Source organism: Psammomys obesus, unplaced genomic scaffold, assembly GCF_907164565.1.
Source record: "Psammomys obesus unplaced genomic scaffold, mPsaObe1.curated_primary_1811, whole genome shotgun sequence".
NCBI classification, from domain to species: Eukaryota; Metazoa; Chordata; class Mammalia; order Rodentia; family Muridae; genus Psammomys; species Psammomys obesus.
Genome location: NW_026596079.1, coordinates 20,971,144 through 20,987,851, shown reverse-complemented (window position 1 = coordinate 20,987,851; position 16,708 = coordinate 20,971,144).

Genomic DNA, 16,708 nt, shown 5'->3' with positions numbered 1-16,708 from the left:
AGAGTTGCTTAAAGCCTGCCCCTGACAGAAAAACAAGATTTCTATCCTCCCCCATCTTCCTTATTTCATAGGACTCTCTGCACTCTGCCTGAAGTTTGGCTGTGAGTCTCTGCATCTGCTTCAGTCCACTGCTGGGTAAAGAGACCAACAAAGCCAAAATATCTGGGCCCAGGGGGACCTGCAGAGACTGATGCACCAACCATGCAACTCATTCCCTATGTGCGTTCCTTAGTAAGGGTAGAAGAGACAGTGTCTGCCATGAACTCAGTTGCCTGTTCTTTGATCACTTCCCCTGGCTGGGCAGCCTTGCCAGGGCACAGAGGAAAAGGATAGAGGCAGTCCTGATGAGACTTAATAGGCTAAGGTGGTAGGGGAGGAGGACTCCCCCTTTCAGTAGACTAGGGGAGGGGGAAAAGGCACAGAGATGAGGGAGGAAGGCTACAATTGGGATATAAAGTCAATAAATGGTAATAAATAAATGAAAAGGAAAAAGAAAAGAAAAACAAGATTTCATTCACACTGCTTTCCCCCTGTTCTATTAATGCTCTCCCTCCTATACTCTGACTTCCATTTTCCACCCAGCCTAAAGTTGGATTTCTCTGTTTCTGTTTCCCATAGGATATGAGTTTATCTAGAGATGAGTGGTCATAGAACTGTAAAAGTAAGTTATATGGTCCTCTGTTCCAAAGAACCAAGGATGCAGAGCAGCAGCATGTGGCTGATAAGTAGTGGTCTCTTTATCCCACAGTGTTCTGAGTGCAACTACACTGTCACAGCTCCTGTTGTGGTGCAGGGATATAGGAGGCATAAAACTGGCAAAGGCCTGCTTTAGGAGGCTTTCACCATAGTGGGTGGCGAAACGGGTGCAGGGACAGACTCTAAACATAAGGTCCACATAGAGATAAATGTTATGAAGTAAGGGGGAGCAAAAATAGGAAATTTAAGAGTGACTGGGGCAAAGGCCTATGGAGGGGAAGTGGAGATAGAGTGAGATCCTTTGTAAGAAGGTGAGATTTGGATGAGAACAGGTTGCTGGGGCGTTGAGAGTGAATGGGTGTAAAAGCAGGTTTCGAGGAGTTTCAGTGCTGGGCTAGTGATCCACATCCAGAGATGAAGTATAAAGGAGATCAGAGGGAGTAGATGGAGCAGATTCCACAGTAGGACCAAGGGAGATGGCAGCATAGACCATCCTCCTTGTCTTCTTTTAAACATCAACAATAATGTGGTTTGGATTGGAAAGCAGTTCTGATTTAATATGCTATATTGTGTTTCTTGTTACATAAATGTCTGCTTGTTGTGGAATACTCTGAAATATTTGGAATTGGAAAAATTCTGTAATTTTGACATCATTTTAAAAGAATAGCACTGAGCATCTCTAGGGCTTTTATTTTATTTTTTTTTTATTATTTTTTTTCTCAACGAAAAATAGTAGATATAAGATAGTGGAAGAACAGCAAAGCTCTTCGATTTATGAGGTCATATTAAGGGAAAGGATGAAGGAGGAACAGCCTGAGGCTCAAAAGGCATCCACCCTAAGTTGAGCCAGCCTGGCAAATACATATTGGCTAAACACCGGGTCCCTGCTTTTGTGAAGATGTAAGGCAGGTGATAGGAGCAAGCACACCCAGGGACGCAGAGATGATGAAGACAGGAAGACATACACGCAGCACATGGGGAGAACAGGTTGCTGTGGTACTGAGAGTGCATGGGTGTGAAAACAGCTAGCTTTCAGATTCCAAGTCCCGGTGCTGGGTTAGTGTTAGCAACGCACATTTCGAAGATAGAGCATGAAGACAGAAGGGCTGTGAGGAAGGCAACGGCACGTGAACAGGAGGCAAGGTGGCTTCGCCTGTGGCGTGCCCCAGTTGGATAATAGGTCCATCATCATCTACAAAGTATGTGGAAACACCCTTCATTGTGTATGCCTGCATGTACCTGGGCAGGTGCTGGGTAAACTAGAAAGTCCACTACCCAGACCCTCAGCCAACCTGTCAGTCAGGCGAGAGCTATTTGGTTGTGCTTAGTGTGTATATTCTTTTCCAGAACAACCCAAGGCAAAATTATAAAGTGCCTTGTTGGTCTTCCGTTTTCCTCTTAGTGAATTTTCTTTTCACTTTTTCTTCCATAACAACCTGTAATTAAAACAAACTCTGTATTAAATGTTTTAATCTGTATTTCATTTTAATGTGATCCGCCTGTCCTTAATGGTCACATCATTTATCCTTTTTGTAAACTGTAGAATGATGCATTAAATTTCATTTGAAAAGATATTGAGCACAGTGGAAACCCTAGATGTATAAAACCCTAAGGGGTAGCACATGCTAGAAATTTCAACATCATGGTCTAGCCAGATACGAGAGGGTGAGGAGGAGTAAGAAATTCATGGCCTACCACACTCATCTCTAAAGTAACATGAGATAAAATTTAAAGTTATTATTTCAGGATGATGCTAAACTCTTCATCTTCATCTTCTAAGTTTGCCTTTACATTACTAAAGCAACCTTTTCCCTGGGAGAGGGTGTGATTCTGTCTGAGAAGGAGCCTGTGTCTGACTTTATCATCTTCACTTTTTTATGGAGACATTTCGGTGTTGTACCCCTTCCTCAATCTATGAGAAACAGCAAACTTCCTTCCTCACTCTGCCTCCTAGCCTGATAGCCTATTTCTGTTTATAGCTCACCCGAGCCACTCCTTCCTGCTCAGTTTCCTCTCAGACAACATCCTTCTGTTAACTCTGGGCTGAGCTCACAATGACTGTGTGTAAAGTGTTTTCTACGGCAGGGCCGAGCCCCATTTCTCACCTATTCCTTCTATAATCTACCATATGATGTAAAAATCTTGCTCTCTCTGGTTGATTATATACAACTAACCACAGTCTGGAAACATTAATGGAAATTCCCAGAAGATTCTGATAAACCAAATGTTAACCATTCACTATAGATAGATTGGGAACCCATTGCAGAACTTATCTAAGTTCTGGGCAGCCACTTACTTCTGGAGATCAAGGGAACAGGTGAGGTAAACAAACACCGGTGATAAAACCGTGAGTGACTGTGAAAGGCTGAAGGCCTTCCTGTGATTTCTTGCATGTAATAGAAACACAAATATGTAGTGAAATGAAAGCAGGACAATGCTTGAGACTGTCACATAGTTCAGATAAGATAGCTAAAAATCAGTATTTGTGTGGAAGTAAAAGAGAGAAACTAAACAGATCAATCACTGTGTGATAGTTTACTGGACAAAAAACTGGGTGGAGGAGAGTCCAGTGAAAGTATAATTGCCATTTATTAAACCTGGACATATTGGAATTTGTGTACACAATATATCCTATTTATTCTAAACAGCGACTACATGAGTAAGGAATGGAATCCCCATGTTTCAAACAAGATTGTTGAACTCTACCAAGTTACAACTCTTGCATGTATTTGAAGCGGTTTTCAAACGTTCAAACATAGGTCTAATCTCTAGGTTTGTTTTGCTTACAAGACTTGTGCTCATACATTTTACAAGATGCTCATGAGCATAATTGTTCAAACTGGCGAGGGGATTTGTCAGTAGCTAGTGAGGTTCGCTTTAGATCTGTCAAATCTTGGGGAGTCTTAGAACATGCAATTGAAGGAGGCAAAGAGGCATGTAGGTTGAGGGCCTGCACAGGGCATTTAGGTAGCTGCTATGAATTGAATGTTTGTGTTCCTCCAACATTTATCTGCTAGAATTTATGATCTAATATGGCAGTCTTAAGAAACAGGGACTTTTAGAAATGGGTGGAAGCCTCACAAATAGGATCAGCAACCTCATACATGAACAAACTAGTCCAAAATGAAGCCATTGGTAGGTTTGATATCTGATCTGAAGATGTCAACCCTGTTTCTAACATGAAATCTTTCATTCCTTTACCATGTGATAACAGAGTATTCATCTCTATGACCTCTTGTCATGTGGATACAATGGCTTATTTTCTCTGAAGGACCCAGCAACAAGTTATCTTTTTGGAGAGGTGAAGACTTCAATAAGCACTAATCTTTTCACTTCCTTGATGTTGTACTTCCTGATATTTGAAACTTAGGGCAGCAAATTTCTGCTCTATAAGCCAAGTCTGGTAGTGCACACCTTTAATCCCACCATTGGGGAGACAGAGGCAGGTGGAACTCTCTAAGTTCAAGGCTCAGTTAAATAATATGTTATAATAAATAATTATTATTTTATCATGATTTTATTAAATATTAATTAATTTTGAATGCACCATGGGACTACTTAAAAACTATTATTATTTATGTTCTTTATAAAGCATTTAATCTCAGGTATTTTGTCATAGCAGCACATAAAGTCAAATCCAAAACTGGATACTTAGCATGAAGTACTGTCATAGGAAATACCTAAAGGTGTAAAAATGGCTTTAGAACTGGGTGATAATGGGTAAAGTCCAGACTGTAACAGCTATTCTGGCATGGACTCACAAGAAAATAAGATCTTCAAACAGTCTCAATATGTTCAGATGACTATTAAATAAGAGTTGTGGAAGACCACGCCTGGTGGCATATGCCTAACACTTAGCAGGTAGAGGCAGAAGTTCACTGTCACACAAAGCTAATAGATACTGTGTGAGGAAGAGATTTGGGGGGAGAAGGCAGTTAGACATGGGTACTAGGCAAGGAGATGGAGAGGGTGGGTATGAGAGCTGTTAGCGTGCATCATGTTCATGTGTGGAACTGTCAAACAACAAATTTGACTAATGTTGAAAAACAAACAAAACCAAAGCAAACAGAAAAAAATAAGGTTATCCTTAGAAAGCTGATGGAATGGTATATGCCTTCAATCCCAGTACTCAGAAGGTAGAAACAGCGTGATCTTTATAAGTTCCAGGCCTAATATACAAAGTGAATTCTAGGCCACCCAGGGCTACAATAACTAGACCTTTGCTAAAAAAAAAAAATACTATAGAAATTTGGAAAGTAATGCCAACTCTGCTGAAGTCTTTATGTGTAAATGAGGGACAAGATATTGAAAACAGGAGTATCATCCTAGATACAAACTGACCAACAACTTGACTGAATTGTTTTAATACAGATCTGAAGATCAATAAAATAAGATATCTGAAGAGAAAGAATAGCAAAGCAAAAATGTAGGAAAGGGGCTGCTTGGGTTTTTATTGGACTAACTTTAGTAAAATGGGAGAAAAGAGAAACAAGTTGAAGATGAAATTAATAATCAAAAAATAAGAATAACTTAAATATTTGTATAGTGTTTAGTCTGCTCATGTAACAAAATGGCTTTGAAGAGGTCATCCAGAGTATGGTCAAGGTACCACTTGGTAAGGATGTTAAGATGGGTAGATAGTATGAGAGGAAGGCACTCTACTAGTGAAGCCATTTGAATGAGGCTATCAGAATCCCCATTAGAACACTGTTAAATGAAATCACTCTGATGGAGCTTCATACATTAGACCCGAGGACTCTGGAACAAATGTACAGCTCCAGCCTGGGAGAACTGCACACACTGGACTCAAATTCCAAAGAGCTGCTGAGGCTAAGCTCTGTGAAGGTTTAGCAAGAGGTTTTCAGGAGCCTTGAAGACCTAAATGTCACTGTCATATGTCTGAAGGGCGGGAGGATATGGAGTAAATGATGATTACATTCAAGCCTTGTGATTAAAAGTTTGCCCTGTTGGGTTACAGACACTCTTAGAATTTTTCTTTCCTATCTTTTTGTGGTGTGAATGCTTATCACATTCATGACTTATTATCATTGTATTTGGGAGCAAACACTTGCTTGTTCTCACACATCTGCAGCTGGAGCCCAGTTGACTTAAGTCTGAATCACACTCTGCGTGCTACTCATACCTAATTCAAGTGAGACTTTGAACTTCTACAGGAAAGAAGATCCTGAAAGGAGTTCAAATTTGGGGGAATATCATGATGCCATGAATGTTGTGTGTGAAAAAGATATGCTACGGAGAAATGAGGTGGAGGCTTTATGAATATAATGTGCAAAGTTTCAAAAAGGCTAGAGGGAATTACAAAGGCTTCTTTGTCTTTCTGTTTTTCCTCTCCTGTGGGGACATAGTGTTTGTCCCATTTGGAGCACTCAACAACAAGGAACTGTCCTGGAAACATACCAGACCCCAAAATGCCTCACTCTTGGACTTCCCAGCCTCTATAATTGTGAAAAACAGATTTGTTCTCTTACAAATAATCTGTCTTAGGCATTTTGTATAGCTGTATGGATAAAAAAAAACATCACTTGTTTAGGGTCAAATGTAATTGTGGCAGAAATTCCACAAACAATAGCACTTAATGGGTAGTTATGAAAAGAAAACAAAAACTCCAAAGGAAACTTTTGAAAAGGGTCATTGATGGTGTATAGACATCAAAGCAGATATGATAAATGAAGAAAGTTGTTGGCTGTGGAGAGAAAAAGTTAGAGAAACTTTTAACTATATGCTGAGTTTTTATTGCTTCTAATTAAATAATTAAACTATTACTGCAGAAAAATATCTCCAGGTAACTGTCAACTGTGGTCATCTAGAGACAGAAGACACATTTAAAGATAAAGGTCAACTGTGTATGAAATAAAAATCAAGGACCTCTCTTTTGTCACATGACATTGTTTTTACATACAGTGTGCACTGAGCTAAGTTCCTGGAAGGAATCTACAGCCTAGAAGTCTAATCTCCTGGCGAAGAAAATTAGAGCAAACAAAAGTCACTTACCAGAGAAACCCCAAGGCAGATTCCTTTCCTGGTCTCCACTTATGGGAATATGTTGCACTACAGAAGAAGGAGGTGGTGAGGGATGTTCAGGGTGAGTTTTCACAGAACAAGGCAGAACAGTGGTGAAAAATTGGAGTAGCCAGGTGACAGTCTAGAGAACAGTGAATGCAAACACTTTCAGAAGTATTTTAAAGAAAGAAACAAATTGTTCTCGTCTAATTAGAGTCTCTATTCTTCAAAGGAATTTAAGATTTTATATCTTACATAGAATCAAAGAAGTTCAGATTAGCATCAAGAAATCATTACCAAATTTTGAAGGGAATTAGTTGCATTGAGGAACCTGTTAGAAATGCAGGTTTGGGGAGAAGGACATAGGGGTTGGAATTCTGTAAGGAAAAACTTTCCTTATATGTAGTTATTTTTTCTTCTAAATTTCTTGATAGCAGAAGTTCCTATTTAATACAATGTATCCTATAACTATCATTATCATGTTTGCTAACCTCAAAGTCCAATTTTGACCAACATTATGATTATCCTCCAAGTAGACTCCTGTGTTTACTGGTTTTGTTTTGTTTTAAGAATTTATTCACTTCATATCCCAGCTGTGGCCCCCTCCATTATCTCATCCCAATCCCACCCTCATTTCCTCTTCTCCCCTTATGCCCCTCCCCTAGACCACTGATTGGGGTCTATTTGAGCCTAGCCTATCAGTTCTATTTGATCACTGATTGGGGTCTATTTGAGCCTAGCCTATCAGTTCTATTTGACCACTGATTGGGGTCTATTTGAGCCTAGCCTATCAGGAGTGGTTGCATTATCTTCCTCTGTGGCCTGGCAAGGCTGAATCCCCCAAGGGGAGGTGATCAGGGAGCCTGCCACTGAATTCATGCCAGAGACATCCTGCTTTCCATACTAGGGAACCTACTTGGAGACTGAGTCTATGGGCTACATCTGAGAAGGGGTTTTAGGTTCTATCCGTGCATGGTCCTTCGTTGGAGTATCAGTCTCTGCAAGGGCTTCTCTGCCCAGTTTTTTTTTTTTTTTTTTTTTTTTGGCTCTGTTGGTCTTCTTGTGGAGCTCCTGTCCCTTCCAAGTCTTTCATCTACCCTTTCTTTCATAAGGTGACCTGCACTCTGCCCAAAGTTTGGCTAGACTCTTGTCCTGTTCTCTGTCTTCTCCTGCTTCTGATGTCTATCCTGTTTGCCCTTCTAAATGATGATTGAGCAACTTCCCTAAAGTCCTCCTTCTTGATTAGCTTCTTTAGGAGTATAGATTTAAGTATGTTTATCCTATATTGTATGTCTAATAATCACTAATCAGTGAGTACATAACGTTTGTGTCTTTCTGCTTCTGGGTTACCTCACTCAGGATGATCTTTTCTAGTTCCCAGAATTTGCCTACAAATTTCATGATTTCCATGTTTTTAATTGTTGAGTAGCATTCCATTATGTAAATGTATCACAATTTCAGTATCCATTTCTCTGCTGAGAAACATCTAGGTTGTTTCCAGATTCTAGTTATTATGAATACAGGTGCTATGAACATGGTTGAGCAAATGTCCTTGTTGTATAGTTGAGCATAATTCCTAGGAGTGGTATAGCTGGATCTTTAGCTAGCACTATTCCCTATTTTCTGAGAAAGCGCCAGATTGATTTCCAGAGTGGTTGTACAAGTTTGTGCTCCCACCAGCAGTGGAGGAGGGTTCCTCTTTCTCCACCTTCTCTCCAGCATGTGTTGTCACTTGAGTTTTTGAGGCTCCCCTTTCTTTCAGACTTTTCTACTTGACGACTAATTCTGCAAAAAAAAAAAGCTACCTCAGTATCAACTTGTATTTTATCTGCCTAGTCTTGTGGCCCACTGTTGGAGCCCACCAGCAGAGTCAAACAGTTCTTGAGTGGGGAGTGAGGATTGAAAGAAAATAAAAACACCAAAACACTACACAGGGTATCAGTTTGAGAGGACTACCAGTAGAAACTGTCCTGCTGTTTTATTCCATAATTCCTTTTTATAGTCAGAGCAAAGCACCTTGATACAAAGAAGGGGTTCCTGGAGAAGTCAAACTTGTTTACCTAGGAAATGAACTTGGCCAAACACCCTGCCTATCCCTGTATCTAGGTGAATGCCAGGGTGAAAACAAGCAGCTCTCCACAGCCTACCATTTCTATAAGGAACCCTGATTCTGGTTCTCTTTTACTAAAAGAGACTGTCACTTAAAAATCAGGCTCTCATATGCTTTTTACAATGAAGGTAAACAGAGCTCATTGCCTCTGTTTTTGTTTGTTTGTTTGTGTTTTTTGTTGAGACAGAGTTTCTCTGTGTAGCCTTGGCTGTTCTGAACTCTCTTCGTAGTCCAGATTGGCCTTGAACTCACAGAGATCCACCTGCCTCTGCCTCCTGAGTGCTCGGCTACCAAGTGTGCACTACTGAACCCTTCTGCCTCATCTTTCATTCAAATCAACAACACAAGGCATGCCTTTAACTCTCCTCAATCTTTATCTATATCCCCCATATGTAAGACATGTGTTTCAAAATGTTTACAAATGTATTCATCTTGCCTAATCTACAGAATAAAAAATATTATTGCTTTTCCAACAGCAATACTAACAACAAAACTACTAAGAAAATTCAAAATTCCTTTGCAATTTGTGGTGTCATTAGGAAAGAATAAATCAAAAGTGTATAGAGTATCTCATAGGTAGTCTTGCTGCTATTTTAATCTGGGTGCAAAGGAAGGTTCAGATTGTGGGACATTTTATTGAACCAGAGGAGGCGTTGACTGCTTTCAGTATGTTGTCATGGAAAATAAAAACCAATATAGAATTGTTCAATATTAGAGAAAGCTAGAGACATAGAAACCAAATAAAATCCAAAATCCTGGGTTGTTATGAAAAATTAGCAAGTTTTTATATTGGTGTATTTGACAAGTGAAGACATTTTTTAAAAAATAGGCTATATTTTGATAATTACATACAAATCCATTATTCCTTAGATGTGATAATGGATGTTGTGTTCATGGTATGTCTTTGTTCTTATAAGATATATATTGACATTTTCAGAGCTTACTTGATATCTATAAGTGACTTTTAAATAAAGGATTAGAACTATCATGAAAATGTGTCAAACTAAGAACTGATTTTCAATTATAGACAGATAAAGAAAAAGCAAGAGACAGCCACAAAGCCAATGTGAAACATGAGAATCAAATAAAATATGAAAAGATCTTCCTAAATTCTGTGGGCCTAATATGATTTTCCAAATATAGTTGAGGATACAGTAATATGAGACCCATCTGAAAGTGTCAAATGATTCTGGCCATAGGAAGATCACAGAAATGTATGTTATATCAACCAAATTAATATTGCAGAGAGATAACATAAATATTTTTAAAAATCGAGTAAAAAAATTAAAAAAGAAGAATTGGCAAACTGCCTCTTAGACTCACTGTTTGACTGCCTAACTCAAATTTTATTGTAACTCAATCCCACACATTCACGTATTCATTTACATATTATTGATGCCTGCTTCCAGTCCATGGTGGATGTCTTTATCACATACAAGGAAGACAGGAATCGCAGCCTAGAATTCCGCTAACAGCCAGTTTATAGTGCTTCCTCTTAAAGTGTTTGTATCCACTCACGGAAGGAAAAGTAACTCAAGTTTGTAAACGGGGCCTTAAAACACAGGGGGGAAAAGCAACAGGTAACAACAAGAGGTAAGTGGTAGAGTGGCATCCAGAGACAGGTTTGCGATATCACACCTCTCCTTTGCACTGGGCTTCTTTCTCTAGCGCAGTCCGGCCTTCTGTTAACTGTAATTCAGATTTGGCATTGCTCATCTTCTGAGAGAAGGCCTTAAAATTATTCAAAGGAGAGCACACCCACCTTTCCCAGAAGATTAACCTTTCTTCCAAATATTGGCAGCTCTAACATATTGGTTCTAAACCCTGTCCCCTAGGCCTTCTGAAAGATCACAACCTGTGGTTGTTTCTCTCTGTATTGTGAGCATCCATTCACCCAAGTGAAAACAACTTTAGGTTACAGTCAGATTTTCATCCCAAATTGCCCTAAAAAAATGAAGTCTGTAAACAGATGCATTTATTAAATATGACTCTCTTTAAAAAAAAAAAAAGAACACAAAAGCACTTTAGTGTCTTTAAATTTTGTTCCTGGACGTCTAGTAAGAGATAAAGTTGTATTTTCAGGTTGGATTTTTTTTTCTTCCCTGCCTTTCCTCCTTCCCTTCCATTCCTCACTTCCACCTTTCCTCCTTCACATTTTTATTTTTCACGTTTTTTAATTAAATTTTTATTTTTTATATTAGTTACAGTTTATTTACTTTGTATCCCAGCTGTAGCCCCCTCCTTCATTCCCTCCCAACCCCACCCTCCCTTCCTCATCTCCTCCCTGCCCCTTTCAAGTCCACTGATAAGAGAGGTCCTCATTTCCTTCCATCTGACCCTAGCTTATCAGGTATCTTCAGACCTGGGTGCAATGTCCTCTTTTGTGGCCTAGCAAGGCTGCTCTTCCCTCGGGGGAAGGAGGTTGAGGTCAAAGAGCCAGACATTGAGTTCATGTCAGAGACAGTCCCTGTTCTACTTACTAGGGTACCCACTTGGATACTGAGCTGCCATGGGCTATATCCGAACAGGTTATATCTGTGCGTACTCCTTGGTTGGAGAAACAGTCTCAGGAAAGACTCCTGTGACCAGATATATTTGGTCCTTGTGGAGCTCCTGTCCTTTCCAGGTCATACTAAATTCCCCTTCTTTCTTATGATTCCCTACACTCTGTCCAAGGTTTGGTTATGAGTCTCAGTATCTGCTTTGATATGCTGCTAGGTAGAGTCTTTCAGAGGCCCTCTGTGGTAGGCTCCTGTCCTGTTACTTGTTTTCTCTTACTTCCAATGTCCATCCCATATGTCTTTTAAAGAGCATTTTGTTCATCCAATAGAATCAACTTAGATTCTGTCACAAAGTTCCACTAATCAGTGAAATCTAAAATTCTGTAAAGATTGAGGTTATTTTAATTTTTCTTTGAGAAACTGTGATTGAAGGATGGCACTGATAGATTGATGGACTAATTGGTAGATTTAAGTTATATTTGTATATACATACGGATTAGATACATATACACATAGACTACATTTGTAATTGTATCAGATGATTTAATTTTCATTTCCAAAGGAATAATAGGTCCCTCTGACTTTCTAAAAGCGATCTACCTTGCAGCTTTGCATTCAATTTTGATTGAGATGTGACTAGAAACTAATGTAAGCATCATGGTCTATTACCACCACCTTGGGTAATAGGCTACAATGGTGAGAGATACGCACAGCTGGAACGTACAGCTGTGTGAGGGTCAACAGTGCTGGGCTTCTTTAAGTAGGGCTGACATTCGTGGAGGCAAGGGGCTAGAGCTGGGGATTTCACGCAAATCATAATAACAAATTTAAATGATATCATCTATCCCTGTAAATAAAGTGAAGGATGTACAAACAAACAAACAAACAAAAACCTCCTGCCGGCTGTTCTGTTGCTGGGTGTGAATAACTGAGTTGCCATCTGGATTTCAGCAGGAGTGGGGGTAAGTCACTCTTCAGTGCTATGATCCAATTTCCTGTTCTGATAGGACAATATTTTTGAGTTTTAATGGCTACCCAGCCTTGAACGATCTGGTTTTGGGAGTTGCTAGCTGGCTTTCTTTCCTACCCCAAGCTATGGTTTTTCAACCTATACCATGCTCAGACATTTGATAGAAGCAGAATGGTTAGACAGAGTAGCTCTAATATGCTAGGTTCATTTATAAAAGTAAGGTTATCAAGAAAGCTTTCTGTATCTTTTCAAGTCCAGGTTCCTATGGAAGAGATAAGTTCTTCCATAGGCCAGAGCACAAGAAAATAAAACAATAAGTATGGTATTATTAAATGGCTTCAAATATGGGCTGTGTGGACAGAAAGCTTAGTCTTCCTTCAGTCTGTGAGGACTTTTGCATTCTCTGTGCTTTTCATTCCCTAAACTGCAATCAATCCAGAGATGAGCATTTCTGCATAAGTACCTAAGTTTGTGCTCCATAAATGTCTGTGCTATTTTAGGTACTTTATTTGGCCACAGAGGGTTAATTGACACGGATATACTCAGTGTACAGACTATGTAACCCTGTTGGGAAGTACAGCCTCAATCATCACTTGGTCATCTCGGAGATTAGAAGGCACAACTATTTCAAGGCTTCTAATCCTTACACTGCTTTGGGATTACGTAAATTTCCAAGAAAAATAGCTTTTCTCTTTCTTCCTTTCCTAGGTAAGGCTAAGATGTTCAAATCATCCAGCCTTTCTCAGGCCCTGTGAAGATGCATTCATTCCAAGTGCTAACACGTTGACCTTGGCCATTGGCCCTGACAACATTCTAAATCCGTGGGTCAAGCAGAAGCTTAGAAAGGTTGTGGAACGTTACCACGGTTATCACAGCGCAGGGCTCTGAGTCAAATGTGAGTATCTGAAGACTCACGGCTTAAGCTGATTCAGGTTTTAATTCTGACTTACTTCTGTCCCTCTCGCCCTTGACCTCAGCATTATGTAAACATTCTAATAATTGCAGTAACCATTATTGACTAATATGTTCGCAGCCTTGCTAGATGCTTTTATGAGATTAAGAAAAAACACAGAACTCATTTTTTGTTCTCAGGGGCTGTGTAATTTGGATTTTATAAGAAAAGAATTATGTACAACTAACAGAAAGTAGAAGTTAAACTAAGAATAATAGGTCTCATAGCATGTGTCAAGCTTTGCTTACCTGATTTAGTCTTCTCAACAACTCTCTGAGGCAATGTGGTTATTCACTCTGTGCTGGAGGGAATTATTGAATAACTTGCCCAAGGTCACAGCTTGCTAATGACAGAGCTGGAATTCAACCTTACCTCTGCCAGATGTCAAAGTCCCAGAGTTTCCCTGCACCATTCTGACTCACTGAGCACACACAGGAGCCTATTGTGGTGGGAACTGGGCCCCTAAGCACCCAGAAAATAGGGAAGTGCGGAGTCCATGTTACAAGGGCTGGGCCAGAGAATTGAGCAGTTGGGTTAGAACTTGCATAAATGGTTCACTTGGGTCGGTGCAGACAGGAGAGTGGTAAGGAGGGTGGGCTGAGTGGGAGCGGCCTGGGTAATGGCAGGCTGATTGATTAGCACTGTGGAAAACCACGCTGCGCTCAGAGGTCAAACATCTTGAGCAGCTGCAGAATGCTGACCAACATGCATGGATGTTCTGGGAGCTACATTTAGAACTGGATCTTTTTTTTTTTTTTTTTTGTTCAGAAGGAGACTTTATTGCTTTTGCCATGTTCCTTGGATGCCTGTTTCTTGGTTACTTCCTGGGAAGAATGAAAATCAAGATTTTGCAGCATCTGTTGGAGTTGAAGAAAGGATGTCTCCTGCCTGTTTCAGGGCGTTAAACACACTTGTTTCGTAACACAGGGCTTTGCACATGTTCTTGAAAAAGCATTTAGTGTGTTGTTACCAACTAAATCAAGACCCAAGGATTTTACTTGATGGATGTATTTAAAAAATTGAAAAGAGTCTTACCTAAAAATCTGTCTTCCAGTTTCTTTTGGGAAAAGAAGCCAATCAGATATGCTAAATGCTGGGTCTCCAGTTCCTGGAAAGACAATGCCTGTTTATGATTCAGGGTTGCACTAAGTAAAAACTTCCTTTATTCTCACAGCGACTTCATGGTGGAGGAGAGATTGGTATCCCCACACTCTACACTAGAAAATGGAGGCACAAGGCAGAATAAAGGGAAAAAAAAAAAAAACCTTAGTTATCAAGAGACTTTTTTGAATATATTGAATATATTAAAGTTTTTTGAATATATTAAATGCACATGATAAGGGCTTCATTGTAACATTTTTATACATGAACATGATGTTTTGATCAGTTTTTGCCACCTCTGTTACCTTTTCTGTTGACCCCCGTGACCCTGCTGCTTTAGTGACAGGGTATTGATAGAACCAATCTCATGCAGCTCTTGTAGCTGCTGAAATTCAAGTGTGCAAAAGACATGCTGGCCTGGAAGTCAATATTCCATGCCAGTCCCACTTGGACTAGCTTGTATTTGCTTTCCACCCTACTCCTGCAGTGCTCCCTGAGCCTAGGCAAAAGTATTATAGATGTCCCAGTGGGTAGAAGGTCCTCTTTCATGTACCTGACTAATTAGTAGTTTCTGTAGTCACCACAGACCCTTGCAAAAGGGACCTCTCTGAGCAGAGCTTGTAGCAGCACCATTCTATGTGCACAAATATAGCTCTTCAGAAGCCATCACGACAGGCCCATCTTGATTGGACCAAGTGCTATTGCCTGAAAGTGCATGCTCTTTATCAAGAATGTTGTTTTCTTCATATTTGATTTCAGCTGGATCTGACTTGATCTTTTCTATGTGGTCAAAGGCAAACTTTGAGATTGTCAAATCAATTCTTTGCTACTCTTTGCAAAGTAATGTGGAAGTTGATTATTTGCTCCTGCTCCAAAGATAGGATCTAAAAGGAAACTTTCATTGTTCTACTATAAATCAATCTTAGAGGTACCTCCATGAAAGTTAGAGAGAGATATATACAAGAAATAGTTTATTTATGTGTGTGTGTGTGTGTGTGTGTGTAATAATATGGAAGATTTGTTCAGGAAAAGGCATTGGTCCAGACCCTTAGTTAATATATATAGATTATAAGATAACAATGTTTCAATTGGGTACAATTATCTTGCTACTCAGAAAGCTGGGGAAGGAAGATCACAAATTGGAGCCTTTACAGGGCTATATAGCAATTTCAAGGACCAACTTGTCCAATTTAATAAGGCCCTATGTCAAAATAAAAATAGAGGGCTGGGGACATCCACAGTGTGAAAGTAACTTCTTAGAAGGCCCTTGATCCAATGCTTAGCACTATAGCTGAGAAAAATAGCTACTGTTACTTGCATGAACATTAGTAATATAGTAATATTATATTAATAATAATATAATAGTGGCACACAGCAGCAACACTATTAGTTGGTCAGCATTTTACAGCTTACAAAGCGTTTCATGATATACTGTCTCCTGTAGCCTTCATAGTAACTCTGATAATTACAAAAGATATGACCTTCCTCTGTTTCACACATGCAGAAATGGAAGATCGAGATTTAAGCCTCAAATCTGACACTACTACGTGGTGGATCTGCAAGTAGAACATGACTTTCTGGACACCAATTACTCTATCATTTTTCTCTGCATATGGGAGCTGCAGTTTTGGCCAGGAAGGGTTGACAAGAGCTCTGGGAAAATAGCCAGCCAGAGTTAGTCTTGTGAACAAGGCATGGTATTAGCTGAGACATGACTAGAGCACATCATGCTATTGGAGGGTGTGGCCTCTGGTGGGGTCCCATGCCAGTGGAGGGTATCTGTAATCACTTGCCCTGGGTTATCTGGGAGCCTTGGGTAGTAAAACTAGTGTTCTTGCTAGATGTGTGTGCTCATGTCCACATGCCTGATTCTCTGCTGAAGCTCCTTAGGACATGCATTTGGAACTAGGATACACACAGGCCAGATGCCAGCAGAATAGTTCATGTCAGAAATGGTTGATGTCAGAAGGGAAATGGATTGCAGCAGGAGGTGAGGCAAGACAGGGCACAGCAATCCAGAATTCTCAAACAATTGGCAAGATTCAAATATTGAAAGACATAAACCAAAGATATCCCACTGAAAAAGAAATAAAAGGGTTGATAAATTTTCAATGGGTCTCAGCTTCACTCATACCCAAATTAAAACAATAAAGCATTATTTTCAATATTCCTGGGAAGTTTGTTAGCACCTAATCCTGCATATAACATGGAGAGATGGGATTCTCATTCCTATCAGTGGACTACACATGAAAGAGCTTGTCAGCAACATTTGTAATGCAAATACACTTTGACCCTACTAGTCTATTTTGGGGATTTTTTTTTTATTATGATAGATGTACTCACACAAATACACTAAG